Below are 17,524 nucleotides of genomic sequence, written 5' to 3'. Positions count from 1 at the left end.
GTTAGCCTTCAATTGCCTTGAAACGCCGGATTATTATTCTCCATGGTTGAGTTTTATAATGTTTTTTGTTTTGTAGTTGTACGTGTCCAATCAAATGGAGGTTCGTGCTTATCTGCGTCCTAAGTGTTTTTTAACACAGGTGGATGAAAAGTGAAAAGAATCCAATTGACAACTCTTTTTTTATTGGACAAATTGTTAATAAGCTCAACTAAGATGGCTACGTAGCACAAATGCAATAGGAATGCAATAGGAATCCAATTGGGAATTTTTCTATTCGACAAATTGTTCAATTAAATTGCATAGCATGGTTACGTAGCACAAATTCAATATAAAATTACCATACGAAAATGAAATAATCCAGTTTATGGATTAATTTAAATTACAACATCAAATTTAAGTATCTAATTAAAATTAAAATTATAAATATTGTATCAAACTAAAAAAACCAAATTAAATTTTAATATCAAAATATATATGGTAATTCTTGATTAATGAAAACATCTTGGACAAATGCTTTTGCAGTTGTTCGTCTTTCATAAATTCAAGAATTTCACATTTGACTATAACATACGAATGCCCCGACTGTCCCTGTTAATCATTGCTCCGATCCTGAAGGCCAACACAATATGATTGAAATCATGTGGTGGTATCCCATGCTAATGTATACAAGCGTAGGCCTGCTCTGAGCACTCTAATTTCTTAAAAGTAACAACACCGAAAGAACGACCCGACCAATTAAGGCCAAGAGCGCATCGCCGGCAGTACATATGTTACAACTTACAAACTCCTCTTTTTACGTTAAAAAATTGACAGTCGTCTAAGCTGGATGTTAACTTGTTAATTGGAGTATGATAAAATTTGATCACAGAACCGTTTGAGTTGTATAGTCGTTTGAGATTATAGGATCATATTTTATCATATTCTAACCAACAAGTTAACGTCCAGTTCACAATATTGTAATTTTTTAACGAAAAAAGATCATTTTATAGCTTTTTAATAATCGAGAGTCTTAACAAAGCAATTACCTATAGTCGTAGATCATTTTATAATTTTTAATAGTTGGAGACTCAACAAAATAACACCTTATAGTTGAGGACTATCTGTTCTTTACCCAATATATATTTAATCTAAAAAATACATATCAATGTTGAAGATAGACAAAGTGGTCATAAATATCTACAAATAGTGGTTAAGTTGATGATGATTTTATTATTTTTTAAATAAAGTTCATGTCGTATTTAATATTTTATTCTTATTAAATTAAAATAAATACGTCCATAAGCTAATCAACATCACTGTTAAATCACCGTTCAACCATTTTCTAATACAATAAAATAAATGTTCTGTTTTTGGACCCACCTAATGAAAGAAAATAAATTTCGAAATACCTTTCTTTTTAAGATGATTTACCTGCATATTCTATACTTGTAGAACTATAGCTGGGGGGGGGGGGGGAATAAAAGCAATGAAAATGATTGATTAAAATCACATGATTTGTATTTTTGCTACTTCCTTGGTTAATATTGGTCCCTGGTAGAGTGGTTTAAGCATGGGTGTAAATAAATCGAGCTTGAACGAATTTTAATATATATTCACCATTTATTTATTTTTGAAGATGTCTGTTTATTATTGTTCACGAATGTGTTCATTTATATGTTCACGACAATGTTCAATAATGTTCACAAATATATTTTTTTAGCGTTCGTTAGTGTTCGTTTATATATTCAATTTTAATTTTACTCTTTCATTTGCAAAGCTAGAAAATGATAAAAATTACACCACTAGTGATTAAACTCCTTAAAATCCACGATTTAAATTTCAACTTTTATCACGGTCAATTTAGTCTCTATCTTCACCGATATTTAAAATATAAAAAATAAAGAAAAAGGAGAATTGGATAATGAACTTGTTCATGAACTAAATGAAGAGTCGATAAACGAGCTTGTTCGTGAACATAAAACCGAACACCTATGTCTGTGTTCGTTCGTTATTAAACAACATAATTTTTTTTGTTCATACCGTTTATTTAGCTTAACAACGAACGGTTTACGAACAGTTCATCGAACACTCGTTCATTTACGCCCAGGTTTAAGCCAAAGGTCCAACTATTATAATTATTATATATATATTCCCCGTATTAGGGTTAATAAAATGAAGTATCCGATTTTTCAAATAAAATTAAAATTTTGAATTATAATACTATGACTATATTATTATATATATATTTCCCCGTATTAGGGTTAATAAAATGAATTAAAATACTATGAATACAAAATTGAATTAGAAAATTATGTACTTATATAAATAATTGATTAATAAATTGAACATTAAAAATTATTTAAAATATTTTTTCACTAAATAATATGCTTATAAAAACAAAAACAAACATTTAACTTTCCAATTTTCTTTATCAAATAACAATAATTATTATTATTATTATTATTATTATTATTATACCTTTGATTCTTACTCATAAAAAGAAATGAATTATTGGGCTGCAGTGAATTGAGGTTTACTTATTTAATGATATTTTTGTAGATTTCAAAGAAGAATAAAAAGACCATCAACACTCCATTGGTGGGGAATATGCTTTTTATAAAAAACCATATATTTTAAAAGAAAATGACTTAAAATTTAGAGACATTCTTTAATTGATTAGGCACTTTTAATGAATAGATATTATTAAGAGTAAAAGATCTTATCCTTTGATTACATATTTTAATTTTAGTTTGTTTTTCTCTAGTATATTAATTAAATTGATGCCTTTTATTTGTAACATCTGGTAAAATGAAAATTAAAGCTAAAAACTAAATATTAAATGAAAATTAAAAATAAATATGAAATATGAAAATATGTTAAAAATATATTTTATTAAACGAAAAAAAATATTGATAACGCACATATACCTAGGGATGGGCATGGGTCGGGTTTCGGCCAACCCGACCCGAAAATTTTACATCCTTTACCTGACCGACCCGACCTGAAAATATATACCCTCCGCCGACCAGAGCCTGACATGACTTTTTGAGATAAAATCCAACCCGATCCGACCCGACCCGGAATAATAAAAAAATTATTTTATTCAATAAAAGCAATGATTTAATTGAAAAAATATATATAGATGAGTATTTATATTGTAATTATTCCTAATATATAAAGTAAAATTATATGTTTTCCGGTCGGTTCAGATATTTTTCACCCTAAATCCAATTTTTTTTAAAAAAAAATCCAATCCGATCGAGTCAAGTTGAAATCGATCTAGTGAGTCCCATGCCTATCCCTACATACCCACAGACATAATTAACAAACTGAAGACCTCAAAAACAAATGATCACTTAACGGCTAAGATCACTATATAAATTCTTCTTTCTATCTTTTTCATTATAAAAATATTCCATTCATCATATATGCGTGAACTCTTTGATGTTAATCAAAGTTGTCTAGTAAATGGATAATCATATAAAATCTGGAATTATTTGGGGAACATTCACCTTCCAAATCCTATTAATTCGAAACAGTGAACATTGGGTAGATAACATTGAACTTAGTTTCTTCTTAGTTAACGATCTGTCATCATCGAGTCATATTCAAATTCAAAATCTCTGATTATTACATATATTTTATGTACTTCCTTCTAAACACCCTTCCATAAACCCAACAGTTGTGATTTTACGTGGACTCGCTTTCCCATTTATATTTTAACTTCAAAACATGCATCCACACCCTATCCTTATTTATTAACAACTGGAGCCTAATTTTATTTGAAAATGTTTTGATTATTTTATTTATTTTTTTATTAAATTATAAAAAATAAAATATTTACATACAGACGGCACACTTAAACTCAAACCTATAAAGATAATAATCAATTTAACTAATGAAGTGGGCTTGTTATATATATTATATATATCCATAATAAAAAATATTTCTTCTAAGATCCGACATTATATAAACACTAATAAGTAACAATTCTCAATCCATTTGCATCCAAAAAGCAAAAAGCTACAAAATTTCCAATAATTCTTTTGTCTTCCCAAAGTAGTTCTCTTTTTTTCTACAATGGAGGATGATCCAAGCCATTTGGCAAAACCAGAAACTCCCAACACCATGGAAGCTGACCCTGAAAGCAATTCTCTGAATAAGCCACTCTTGAAGAACAGAACCCTTTCTACCAGTCCATTAGCCTTGGTTGGAGCCACTGTTTCCCATATAGAAAGCTTGGATTACGAGTAATAATCTTTTTTAAAACACATATCTTTCCTTTTTTTTTTTTCTTTTTTCTACTGAATTTTGATTTTTGATTGGATTTTAATCTGTTTGGAGAGTTGATGATCAGTAACGGGTGTTTGTTGATGCAGGATAAACGACAATGATCTTTCAAGCATGATTGGAGAAGCAGATCCAGAGTACAAGTTCTTCAATACATATTCTTCAAATGGTTACTGGCTTTCCTTGTTGGGTTATTAACTGGATTAATTGCCACTGTCATCAACCTCGCTATCGAAAACATTACTGGCTACAAACTTCTTGCCATTGTCGATTTCATCAAGGAGGAAAGGTGAGCTTTCTTACTCAAATTCCTTTACTTCCACTCCAAGTTTAGCAACTCAATACTATACCCGAGTACTAATCAAATTGTTTTTTATATGATTAAAAACAAAACATTTGGCTTATGTTGGAGAGAAACTGAATTGGATTTTTATACTGCGAATGTGAATTGATGCAGGTACTTATCTGGGTTGATTTTTTCACCGGCATCAATTTTTTATTGACCTTGAGTGCTGCAGTTTTGTGTGTGTTTTTTGCCCCGGCTGCAGCCGGCCCCGGAATTCCCGAAATCAAGGCTTATCTCAATGGAGTCGACACTCCGAACATGTTCGGTGCTACAACACTTCTTGTCAAGGTTGGTTAGCTTTAAATTTGCATGGATATGGCTGTACTCTGAATTCGAGTGACATAGGTTTAAATCATACTGCTGGAAATTTACCTGTAGGAAGGAAAATTAACATAAGGCAATGAATTTTGATGTGGCTGACACCTTGATTTTGAGTTTTCGACTTACGTTTCGATACTAAAAATGAAGCTTTGACTTCATATTTGCCTTTTGATTTAAGATTCAATAGAAATACTAGTAGTAGATGTCGATCGTATTTGGATTTTGGTAGATGATCCACTCCCATATGTGCTGACAGGTTTTAGAGTTCTATCCAATAGCAGAGTTTTCACAAATTGCAATACTGATGAATTTTCAATAATTGTAGATTGTTGGCAGCATTGGAGCAGTTTCTGCTGGTCTAGATCTGGGGAAAGAAGGGCCCTTAGTGCACATTGCGAGTTGCATTGCTTCTTTACTAGCTCAAGGAGGGCCTGACAACTACCGTCTCAAGTGGAGTTGGCTTCGTTACTTCAACAACGATCGTGATCGCAGAGATATTATCACCTGTGTTCTTCGTCGGGTGTTTGTGCAGCTTTCCGTGCTCCGGTGGGAGGTGTTCTATTCGCTCTCGAAGAGGTTGCAACATGTGGAGGAGTGCCCTTCTCTGGAGAACTTTCTTTAGCGCAGCTGTTGTGGTGATGGTGCTTAGGGCGTTCATGGAAATCTGCAGTTCCGGGAAATGCGGCCTTTTCGGAACAGGAGGGTTGATCTTATTTGATATTAGTGATGTTAAAGTGAGCTACCATGCCATAGATTAATCCCTGTGATAATCATTGGAATTATTGGTGGACTTTTGGGAAGCTTATAATCATGTTCTCCATAAGGTCCTTAGGATCTACAATCTCATTAACCAGTAAGTCCATTAGCAAGTCCGAAATCGATAATCCGATCTTATTTCTGATAAGCGATGACATGTTTTTCTTTTGTTGCAGAAAAGGGAAACTGCATAAACTACTACTAGCTCTCGGCGTCTCTCTGTTTACCTCGGTTTGCCAATATTGTCTCCCATTTCTAGCCCAATGCAGACCCTGTGATCCCTCTTTTCCAGAGGCTTGTCCTACAAATGGTCGAGCCGGGAACTTCAAGCAGTTGAACTGTCCGGCTGGCCACTACAATGATCTAGCTACCCTCCTCCTTACAACGAATAACGATGCTGTTCGAAACATTTTCTCGAGCAACACTTCCTCTGAATTTCACCATACCTCGATATTAATCTTTTTTACACTCTATTGCATCTTGGGACTCATTACTTTTGGAATTGCAGTTCCTTCTGGTCTCTTCCTCCCTATCATCCTCATAGGAGCAGGGTACGGTCGACTTCTCAGTATGCTCATGGGACCGTATACAAACTTAGATCAAGGGCTTTATGCTGTTTTAGGTGCAGCCTCTCTAATGTCTGGCTCGATGAGGATGACGGTTTCGCTTTGTGTGATCTTCCTCGAACTCACAAACAACCTTCTTTTGCTACCGATAACAATGATAGTCCTTCTCATTGCGAAAACCGTAGGTGACTGTTTCAACTTGAGCATCTATGAGATTATACTCGAACTTAAAGGCCTTCCTTTCCTTGATGCAAATCCCGAACCCTGGATGAGAAATCTCACCGTTGGTGAACTTGCCGATGCCAAGCACCGGTGGTCACTCTTTGCGGGATCGAAAAAGTGTCTCGATCATCGACGTATTGAAAAACACTGATCATAATGCATTCCCAATCGTTGATGAGGATATACTGGTGCCAGGCACTGTGGCCACTGTTGCAACAGAATTGCATGGACTGATCCTTAGAGCTCACCTGGTACAAACCCTGAAGAAGAAATGGTTCCTCACCGAGAAACGACAAACCACGGAATGGTAAGTGAGGGAAAAATTCAACTGGATCGAGTTATCCGAACGGGAACTGAAGATCGAGCAGGTGGCCGTTACCCATCAAGAAATGGAAATGTACGTCGATTTGCATCTCCTTACCAATACAACACCTTACACAGTTGTGGAAAGCATGTCAGTGGCTAAAGCCATGGTTCTATTCCGGCAAGTCGGACTCCGGCATATGCTGATCGTGCCAAAATATCAAGGCGCCGGGGTGAGTTTACATTTCTCAACCTTATAGAATCAGCTTATTCCAACATGTTTTGGGAAAGAAAAAAAATTCTAAGACAACGCTATGGTTCATTTGCAGGTGCCTCTGTAGTTGGGATCCTAACGAGGCAGGACTTGAGGGCATGCAACATTTTGACCGCATTTCCTCATCTGGCAAGTCACAAAGAGCCACAAAAGCATAATTAGTTAATTAATTAATTAATTAATTAATTTGAACCACACATGTCCATTTGCTTTTCTTCTTCTTTTTCTCAGTTTTGCAGTTTACTTTATTAGCGAAAGCAGAGAATCAACAATCATGTATTGTTTGTGTATTAAATTCCTGTCTAATAATAAATATTTCCATGTGATCAAGATCCTAGGAATATATTACATAGAATTTGTTTGCTGTCTTCTCGTACGATATAATGCCAAGTTGCCAACCATACTAGTACAAAGGTTGGACAAGTCCAACTTAATCCTATCTAGGATTGACTGATTTCTGAAAACAAACTTAACTTAAAAGAACAACTAGCTTGGATTTGTCCGATATTAACTGGAGTTTCTAAAAAAAACTCCAATAACTTCACTTTGATCAAATATTCTTCCATCTGAGCTCGAAAACCGAGCAATAACTGTAGAATAGAACGAAATCAAATAAAAGATCCCGGAATTCTTGCAACTTTCAAGATGCTTGATGAAGTACAATGGTCCAAGCCTGTAGCTATAAGGGGTAAGCTAATCTTGCTTGTATATATTTTAGAATGTTACATTTTCAAGAAACTGCTCCGTCTGATACTGGTTATAATTGCAACTTGCAGGCCATGGTGGATTAGTCATCAGTGCCAAAGTAACGGTCGCCAAACTCACCCAAGCCTGGTATAACACGGAATTCCTCATTTAGTGCAACATAGATATCTGAAGTAACGATTTTAAGCGATGGGAACCGTTTGCAAACACAACGGATTCCTTCAGGGGTATGTGGGTAAAAGAAAATTAGGATCAGGACATTGCAAGAGCTGGAAAAGAAACATGAAAGGAAGGACTGGAAGATGATTTTGCAGCCAACGAAATGAACTCACAGAGATGAGGTTCAGAAATATAATGCGAGATTGTGGAACTCCTTTTTGTATGAGTAGTTCGATGGCATGGTTAGCCGAGTTCCCTGCAAGAAAAGTCACCGAAATGGTTTCCCATAAGAAAGCATAAATCAGTCAATCAAATGAAGAGAAGCAAACTATATGGATTTCTGGGGGCTTGAACCTGAATCGACAACAATCGTGTTTTCAGAAATATTCTGAAACAAAGGGCAATATTCTTAAATTACAGCCAGAAAATTGCTTATTTATGATTTCTCTGGACTAAATCTGTCCACTCAAGCCGAATCACTAACCAAAGAAGAAAACAGGCGTGGAAAGGCTCCAGGATGACTATTTTCCTTGGCCTACTCTTGAAATGGTATAGTAAAAGCAGGCACAAGGAACGGATCAAGAACCAAGAATACCTGTAGCAAGAACTGGATCGAGAAGAAGAACATGCCGCTCTGAAATATCCTTGGGAAGCTTCTCGTATATAAGCTAAGAATACTCAAAATAGCTTATTAATGGTTGGGAATTAATTATATTTAAAAACCTACCAGCTTAAAGATTGTGAAATCATTATTAACCTGTTTGCCATCATCTCCCTCACGGTGAATCAAAATTTTTACAATTTTTATTCCTTTGCAACATGCACGTAATGCGTTTTCCATGCTTTCACCACTGTTACATAAATAAAGAAGAATAAAAACATAAAAATTGGAAAGGTATACAAGTAAAACAGAAATTTCGACATCTAAGCATGTAACAAACATCCGGATAAAGACATTAGGAGGAAAACCTGAAATAAGATTCATAATAACTTTATCATATGCAATAGAGGCTTTGTCCAATACCCCATTTTGATTAAACAAGGTCCACTGTCAAATAATAAAGCCGACCAAACCAATACCTGATTGAAAGCTTACCTTCTAACAATGGAAACGCCACACAACTTTTTGCAAAAATCAACTCCAGTATAAAACGTTGCTGAAAAGATATAGCAGCAAGTTCCAAAGGTAAGGGGAATGTTAATTGTTTCCATGATAAGACATCTTAATTAACAGAATTCCAGCATTCTTGTTGGACATCTCCCAATTGTACAAGCTCAGAAAGTGCTGGAAATTTCCATAAATGAGAGAAAAAAATGACACTGTTATTTAGTTAAACATACCTGTAGGTGTTACTACTTGCTTTTCAGTTAACGGTAAATGTCCAAGACCATGCTCCACCACCTAAATCAAATTCAACAAACAATTATATTTTACGTTTTAAAAATGCTTACAGAAACAAAACACAGTTTACACCATGTTAAGATTAAAGCAAAATGTACCAGACGAATAAGCTGATCTGAATAGAAGACAAAATCATGTTTAGAAATGTCCCGGTCTCTAATCAGTGTACGCATTCCTCTAATCTGCACCATAAGTATTACATAAGACTTTTTTTCTAATTTTTTTTTAAAAAAAAGCCAGAGACATAAAGGTACAGACAAATTATACATTAATTTAGAAAATTATACACGAGGGAGATGCATTCAACAAGTTTTGTACAAAAAATTCTTATTTTAATCTTTTATTTTGTCTAACATAATAGAAATTATCCAGACATGCCAATCTTCATTACCTAGCTATAATATATGTGGCAACATTCTTTCATCATAATTGACGTAAATATTTTAGGGTAAATAGCACATGAAGAACCGGAGATGAACATAGCACAAATGAAAAGTTCTATGCCTTCTATTAATGAGAATTGGCAGCTAATAACAGATATGAGTTACTCTACATGATGAAACAAGTTATAACATGTTAGGTATGCCTCATAAATATGCCGGTAACAAAGAAAGTCTCGTAGTGGGGGTTACGATTATGTGGGTTGGGGGTGCGGGGGTGTGCAGACCCCGTGGTATGGTATAGGGTTATTTTTGTAAATATGTACAAGGGTTTATTTATTAAAAAATGAGATGTAACCTAAACCTATGAGACATTTGAATTGAATAAAAATTCTAGCGCCGCTTAGGGCACCGAGGACGTAAGCACATTATTGAACCTCGTTAAAATTTTTGTATTCTTTCCGTTTTCTTTACCCGATTATTCAACAATTAGTATCAGATGTCAGGAGCCAAATTCGAAGTTGCGAAATTCGATGGTCAAGGTAACTTCGGATTATGGTAAACAAATGTGAAGGATCTGTTGGCACAGCAAGGGATCCTGAAGGCTTTGCGACCTACAAAGCCGTCGTCGATAAAGGAGAAAGATTGGGAAGAATTGCAGCAGCGAGTGGCAGGAACCATACGATTATGTTTGGCGGATGAGGTCATATATCACGTCATGCATCTGTCGTCTCCAGATGAAATTTGGAAGAAGTTGAAAAGTCAGTTTATGTCCAAATTCTTAACGACTAAAATGTATCTAAAGCAGCGGCTGTATGGGCTGAAGATGCAGGATGATCATGATTTGGCAACATGTGAATGTCTTCAATCAAATCGTTTCTGATTTGGCTCGGCTTGATGTGAAATTGAGGATGACAAAGCGATGATTCTGTTGTGTTCGTTGCCTTCCTCTTACGAACACATGGTGACTCTTACATATGGGAAAGAAACTATCAAAGTTGAGGAGATTACTGCAGCTTTGTTGGCTCACAACCAGCGGAAGCAAAATGCAGGGGAAAGCTCTCAAGCTGATAGCTTATATGTCAAGGGTAATCGAGACCGTGGACGAAAGCCAGAGAAGGCAGGGCCTGGGAAGCGGAATTTCAGATCTAAATCTAGGGATAAGATCACAATTCATTGTTACAAGTGCAAGGAGGTGGGACATATGAAGCGAGACTGTCCGAAGTTGAAAAAGTAGACTGATGAGAAGCGTGATACTCATCCAAGTTTGTGAATGTGGTCGAGGATGACAATTTTGATTGTAGTGAGAGTGATATGCTCTCTATTTTAACGACTCAATTGACGGATGTCTGGATTCTTGATTCTGGATATTTTTATCACATCACGTCAAATAGGGAATGGTTTTCGACATATAGGTCTGTTAATTCTGGTTCTGTTTATTTGAGTGATGATCAATGTTGTAATATTGTTGGTATTGATGATGTCAGAATTAAGATATATGTTGGTTCTGTTTGGACGTTGTGTGGTGTTCGACATATCCCAGATTTGAAGAAGAATTTGATTTCTTTGGGCACTTTGCACAAGAATAGTTTTATCTCTAAGGCTGATGAGGATAGGGAAACCATTCGGATTGTTAAAGGAGCTTTGACTGTGATGAAAGGAAAGATGACTGCAGGGAATATTTACAGATTGTTAGGGAGTACCATTGTAGGTGGAGTTCATTCTGTTGAGTCATGTGATGATACTACCAAACTGTGGCATATGCGTTTTGTTCATCTTAGTGTTCGTGGTATGGCTGAATTACATAAAAGAAATCTGTTACATGTGTTAAAAGCTGTAAGCTCAATTTTTTCAAGTATTGTGTTCTTGGTAAACAGACTAAAGTTCGTTTCAAGACTGGAAAGCACACAATTGAAGGGATTCTTGATTATGTGCATTTTGATGTATGGGAGCCTTCCACGACATTGTCTTTGGGTGGATCTAGGTATTATGTCACTTTTATTAACGATTTTTCACGGAAAGTTTGGGTGTATTTTTTGAAACAGAAGTCTGACTTTTTGATAAGTTCAAGCTGTGGAAAGCTGAGGTAGAAAACCAAACAGAACGAAAAATCAAGTTTTTGTGGTCTGACAATGGTACGGAGTACACAGATTCACAGTTTCTACACTTCTGTAAGGAGCATGGGATTAAGAGGCATTTTACAGTGCGCGAGACACCACATTAGAATGGTGTTGCGGAACGGATGAACATGTCATTAAATGAAATAGCCAGATATTTGCAGTTGAATGCGGAGCTTCCCAAACACTTCTGGGCTGAGGCTGTTAACATGGCGTGTTATCTTATCAATAGATCGCCAAGGGCATCATTAGCTGGGAAAGTTACAGAAGAGGTATGGACTGGTCATGATGTTACTTTTGATCACTTACGGATTTTTGGTTGTCCTGTTTATATGCATGTACTTGCTGATGAGATATCCAAACTTGATGCAAAATCGAATGAGTGCATTTTTCTGGGTTACAAGAAAGGTGTCAAAAGATTCAAGTTCTGGGATCCAGTTGCGAAGAAAATTGTGATCAATAGAGATGTTTTTGATGAACAACCCATGTTGCAGCAAAAGAAAGACACGACAGTGGTGAATTTCGAACAATTTCCAGTTGAGAAAACAGAAACTTCTCAACCGACTTCTTGTGGTTCCGCTACGGTTGATTTGCATGATTATAGTCTCGCCAGAGATAGGGTAAGACAGACGAATATAAAGCTTCCGAATATATTGGGTTATGAAGACTTGGTCTCTTTTGCACTTACTGTTAGCAGTGATGATCCAATTACTTTTCATGATGTTGTTACTAGTCAGGAAAACGACAAGTGGATGGCTACCATGGTTGGGGAGATGAAGTCTTTGAATCAAAATCGTACATGTGAGTTAGTTTGCCTTCCTGAGGGTAAGAAGTCTATTGGTTGCAAATAGGTGTATAAGAAGAAACCAACAGTAAAAAAAAAGAGGGGGAGAAGTTCAAGGCTCGTTTGGTAGCAAAGGGTTTTTCACAGTAGAAAGGAGTTGTTTATGATGAAATTTTTTCTCCTGTGGTCAGACACACTTCAATTCGAGCAGTATTTGCATTAGTGGCTAGCTGGGATTTGCATTTAGAGCAGATGGATGTTAAAATTGTTTTTTTGCATGGTGATTTAGAGGAGCAGATCTACATGCAGCAGTCTGAAGGTTTCACTCAACCTGGAAACGATTAGTTTGCAGATTGAAGAAATCTTTGTACGGGTTGAAACAGTCTCCGAGACAATAGTACAAACGGTTTGACTCCTATATTATCAAGATAGGCTACAAGCGATGTGAGTATGATTGTTGTGTCTATGTTAAGAGAATTGATGATGATTCTTTTATTTTTCTGTTACTGTATGTTGATGATATGTTAATTGCTGCGAAGAACATGGATGATATTATCGGTTTGAAAACTTTATTGAGTCAGGAATTTGATATGAAAGATTTAGGTGTTGCAAAGAAAATTCTTGGAATAGAAATTTGCAAAGACGGAGACTCAAGGAAATTGTGGCTATCTCAACAGGGTTATGTTGAGAAAATTCTAGAAAGCTTTGCGATGAGCTGTGTAAAACCAGTGAGCACTCCATTGGTGAATCACTTTAAGCTCTCATCAGAAAAGTGCCCTAAGAAATATGAGGAAGTTGAAGATATGGCAAAGGTTCCGTATTCTAATGTTGTTGGTTGCTTGATGTATGCAATGGTATGTACTCGTCCTGATTTAGCTCATGCTGTTAGTCAAATTTGTAAGTACATGTTTAAACCTGGTAAGCAACATTGGGAAGCAGTCAAGTGGATCTTTAGGTACTTAAAGGGTACTGTGGGACATGAAATTGTTTTTGGTAGTCAGCGGGATAATCCTTTGGTTGTAGGATATGTGGATTCAGACTATGCGGGTGACTTGGATAATAGAAGATCTACGACAGGGTATGTCTTTACTCTTGGTGGAGGGCCTATTTGTTGGAAGTCTATTGTTCAATCTGTTGTGGCATTATCTACAACTGAAGTTGAATACATGGTAGCGGCTGAAGCTGCAAAAGAAGTTTTATGGCTTACTGGTTTAGTGAAGGAATTGGGTGTTCAGTAAGGTGGAATTCAGTTGCTTTGTGACAATGAAAGTACTATTCACTTGACTATGAATCAGGTATATCGTGCTAGAACTAAGCATATTGATGTAAGGTTTCACAAGATCAGAGAGTTGGTTGCATCTGGAGAGATTTTGTTTCAGAAGGTACATACTGATGAGAATGCTGCTGATATGTTCACCAAGCCAGTTACGACAGACAAGTTCATGCATTGCTTGGACTTGTTGAATGTTTCGAGTTGTTAAAGAAGGTAACCCAACCCACATTGAATGTTTCCTAAGGGGCAGGATATTCGCCAAGGTAGAGATTTGTTAGGTATGACTCATAAATATACCGGTAACAAAGAAAGTCTCGTAGTGGGGGTTACGATTATGTGGGTTAGGGGTGCGAGGTACAGACCCCGCGGTACGGTATAGGGTTATTTTTGTAAATATGTACCACGGTTTATTTATTATAAAAGAAGATGTAACCTAAACCTATGAGACATTTGAATTGAATAAAAATTTTAGCGCTGCTTAGGGCACCGAGAACGTAAGCACATTGCTGAACCTCGTTAAAATTCTTGTGTTGTTTCCATTTTCTTTACTTGATTATTCAACATAACAGAAATAAGAAAGAGATAGACCATAAGACATACCTGAAATGTTGATTGAATTACATTTACATTGGGATATATTTTGCAGAGATCATGCTGACCCAGCTTAGTGCGCACATGTTGCACAATTAAATCACTGGCAACATGATTATCACCTCCTTGAGGGATAATGACATCGGCATACTTCTTTGATGGCAGCACAAAATCATCAAATGCAGGCTTGACAAACTTTGCATACTGCAGATATAACACAGTATGGCATTGTAATTATCAAAATGTTTGAAAAAGCTAAGTAAAAGCAAAAGTAACGTTGCATATCATGGTAAGTTCAGGAATATTTTCTCAAAGTATTAAATTAGAAAGCAAATTATGGTATAGATAGGCTTACTTGTTCAATAACAGAATTTACATCCCTACCCCTCTCAACTGTATCTCATCTTATTCTACGAGCAAGTCTCACATCAGCATCTACAATATGTTGCCAAACAAAATAGCGATCGTTACAACCCATCAGAGCAAGAAAGAAGAAAACATGCTCAGAATAAAAAAGAAAAAATAACAGATACATTATAAGAAATACAAGCTCAAGCCAAATACAAATGCATGCAAACTCATTCAATTAGAATAAGTGCAGCAAGCCATAATATTCTTAGAGTATTTTGTTGGTGACAATCCCTAGATATCGAAGAACCCAAAATTAGAATCCTTAAACTGATTCGGCTGGCTTTCAGAAAACAACCGTAGCCAAGAGTTCCTCTTCGCTGGCTGGAAATTATAGACTATTTAAAGCTTAAAACAGTCTGTAGTGAGTAATTGATGCACAAATTTTGGCTTTGAGCATGTTTTATACATGACTTCCATATCAGTACAATTTTGTCTCTATCAATCTTATATTTCATGTTATTGAACTAATAGTTTTTATTTTTAGCGGTTGGTTAAGACTTAAGGCTATAAGTTTTTAACCTTGATAATAGATTTTAAGTAAAGGAATGTAAATGTAGCAATGTCTAAATCAATCACCAGAGATGCTATGATGGTAAGAAAATAGATAAAATAAGTTAAACCTGCGTCAACAAAAATCTTCATATTCATAAGGTTCCTCGCACGATGATCATGGAAAACAAGAATTCCTTCCAAAATTATGACATCAGATGCATTCACCTGACAACATATTAAACATGGACAGATTCTTATAAGTTTGCAAAATGAGAACTATTGAATTATCATCGATGAATTTTGATAGATATTCTGCAAATAGAAAAAAAACTGAATAACTGAAAGGTGAAAAGAAAAAGTATAATACATGTGCCCGAAATGACAATCATTAGTTCTTAACTGAATCCACTGAGCTTCTTCCAGAATTATTAAACAAAGTTCAACAATAAACGAACTATCTACCTGTCGGAAACTATCAGAAGATCGAAGATGAAGCTTAAAATCATAAATTGGGACTTGAACAGATTGCCCGCTTTTAAGCTTCTGAACACAATCCAGAAGCTGTTCAGTATAAAATGCATCTATAGACACAAAGAAAACGACGGACAATAAAAAAAATGCCACTGAATATAACATGCAAAATCAGCAAACAACATCAATTACCATTCCAGGATGATCAAAATTATACTCGTTTACACGTTTTAACTCTTCGGAATTTAAACCGCGATAAAAGGAATCCTGCATTCAAAGAAAACAATGTGAGCTAAAAATCCGACATATTTCAGGTAATCACCGCAACAAATTAACTTGAATCTGAACCTGATTTACAAGAATTACGCGGTGGTCGTGAAGCTATTGGATGATCATGCCACATACTGTCGTTTTACCAGAAGCCGTGCCTCCTGAAACCCCTGCTTATTTACCCCAAAAAATGTCAAGTTTTGCAGATTTTTATAAAAAAAATCTTTTATTTAATTTTAAGAAATGAAACAAAAATTAGATCCAGACAAAAGAAAAGAGCAGATCTACTAAGTTTCTCAAAAGAAAAAAAGCGCGAAATTCAGCTACTTTTTGGAGAGTGATTTGAAGGAGCTAAAGAACAGCTTTCTTTTCATATTTTTTCTTCGTTTGCTTCAAAAAGAACCGAGGAATACCGATGACGAAAGGCGGACGAAGGGCATTGGCGTCGGAGAAGGTGGCTGAGGAGGCAGAGGTGACGGTCAGTGTATGGAGGCCGGTGAAGTGAGGTCCCGATGCCTTCTACATGACGTAATCGATGGAGGTTGTTTCCTCCGGCATCTTTAAAAATAATTGCTTATAAAATTTGAAACAGAAAATAAAAAAATTGAGATTTCAACTCAAAAGTTGCAACATATATACAGTAAAGAGGCTGCGCGCCGCTTCCTCCATTTTCTGTTTCTCTCGCAGTGTAAAAAGAAAAATAAAAACTGCAATTTTTTAGATTTTAAAAAAATGATTGAATTTTAAAAAAAAAAATCTTTAGGTGACGTTTGGTTCGCTGGAATGTTTATGAAAAAATTAGAATTTGTGAAGGAATTGGAATTTGAATCTGAAACCTGTTTGGTTAGCACTAAATTTAATTAGAATCTAATTTCATATTATGTTTGGTTCGTAGACAAGTCATACAAATTTGATTTCAGTAATGTAAAATGACAAAATTGTCTTCTTATTTTTTTTGCTTAATTTTAGTTTATTTTATAACTTACATATAGCAATATATTATAAAAATTAAAAAAATATTAAATTTTCATTTTATTGATTGATTATTCATTTCAATATATTATAAAAATCATACTAATAAACATCATAAGTTAAAATCATCCTAACCACCCGACCCGACCCGAGAACAAGGGAATCTCTACCCGAGACCCGACCCGACCAAAATAAAGTTTCACCCGACCCGACCGGAATATATGAATTAGAAACCTGACCCGACCCGATCCGAAATAATAAAAAAATTATTTTTATTCAATAAAAACAGTGACTTAATTGAAAAAAATTATATATAGAAACAGTGACTTAATTGAAAAAAATTATATATAGAGGGGTATTATTGTAATTATTCATAAATATATAAGGTAAAATTATATTTTTTTTGGGTCGGGCATTTTTCACCTAAACCCGAACCCGAC

The 17,524-nt window shown here is 35.3% G+C and overlaps 2 pseudogenes; one reads left to right on the top strand and one right to left on the bottom strand.

Moving 5' to 3' along the window:
• Window positions 1–4,420: 4,420 nt before the first annotated feature.
• Window positions 4,421–7,139, top strand: LOC120147576 (annotated as a pseudogene).
• Window positions 7,140–7,693: 554 nt separating this feature from the next.
• LOC120147594 lies at window positions 7,694–16,685 on the bottom strand (annotated as a pseudogene).
• Window positions 16,686–17,524: the final 839 nt, after the last annotated feature.

Source organism: Hibiscus syriacus, unplaced genomic scaffold, assembly GCF_006381635.1.
Source record: "Hibiscus syriacus cultivar Baekdansim isolate YM2019G1 unplaced genomic scaffold, ASM638163v2 tig00110940_pilon, whole genome shotgun sequence".
NCBI lineage: Eukaryota > Viridiplantae > Streptophyta > Magnoliopsida > Malvales > Malvaceae > Hibiscus > Hibiscus syriacus.
The sequence above is the reverse complement of the archived record's forward strand: the minus strand, read 5'-3'. Positions and strand labels throughout refer to the sequence as shown.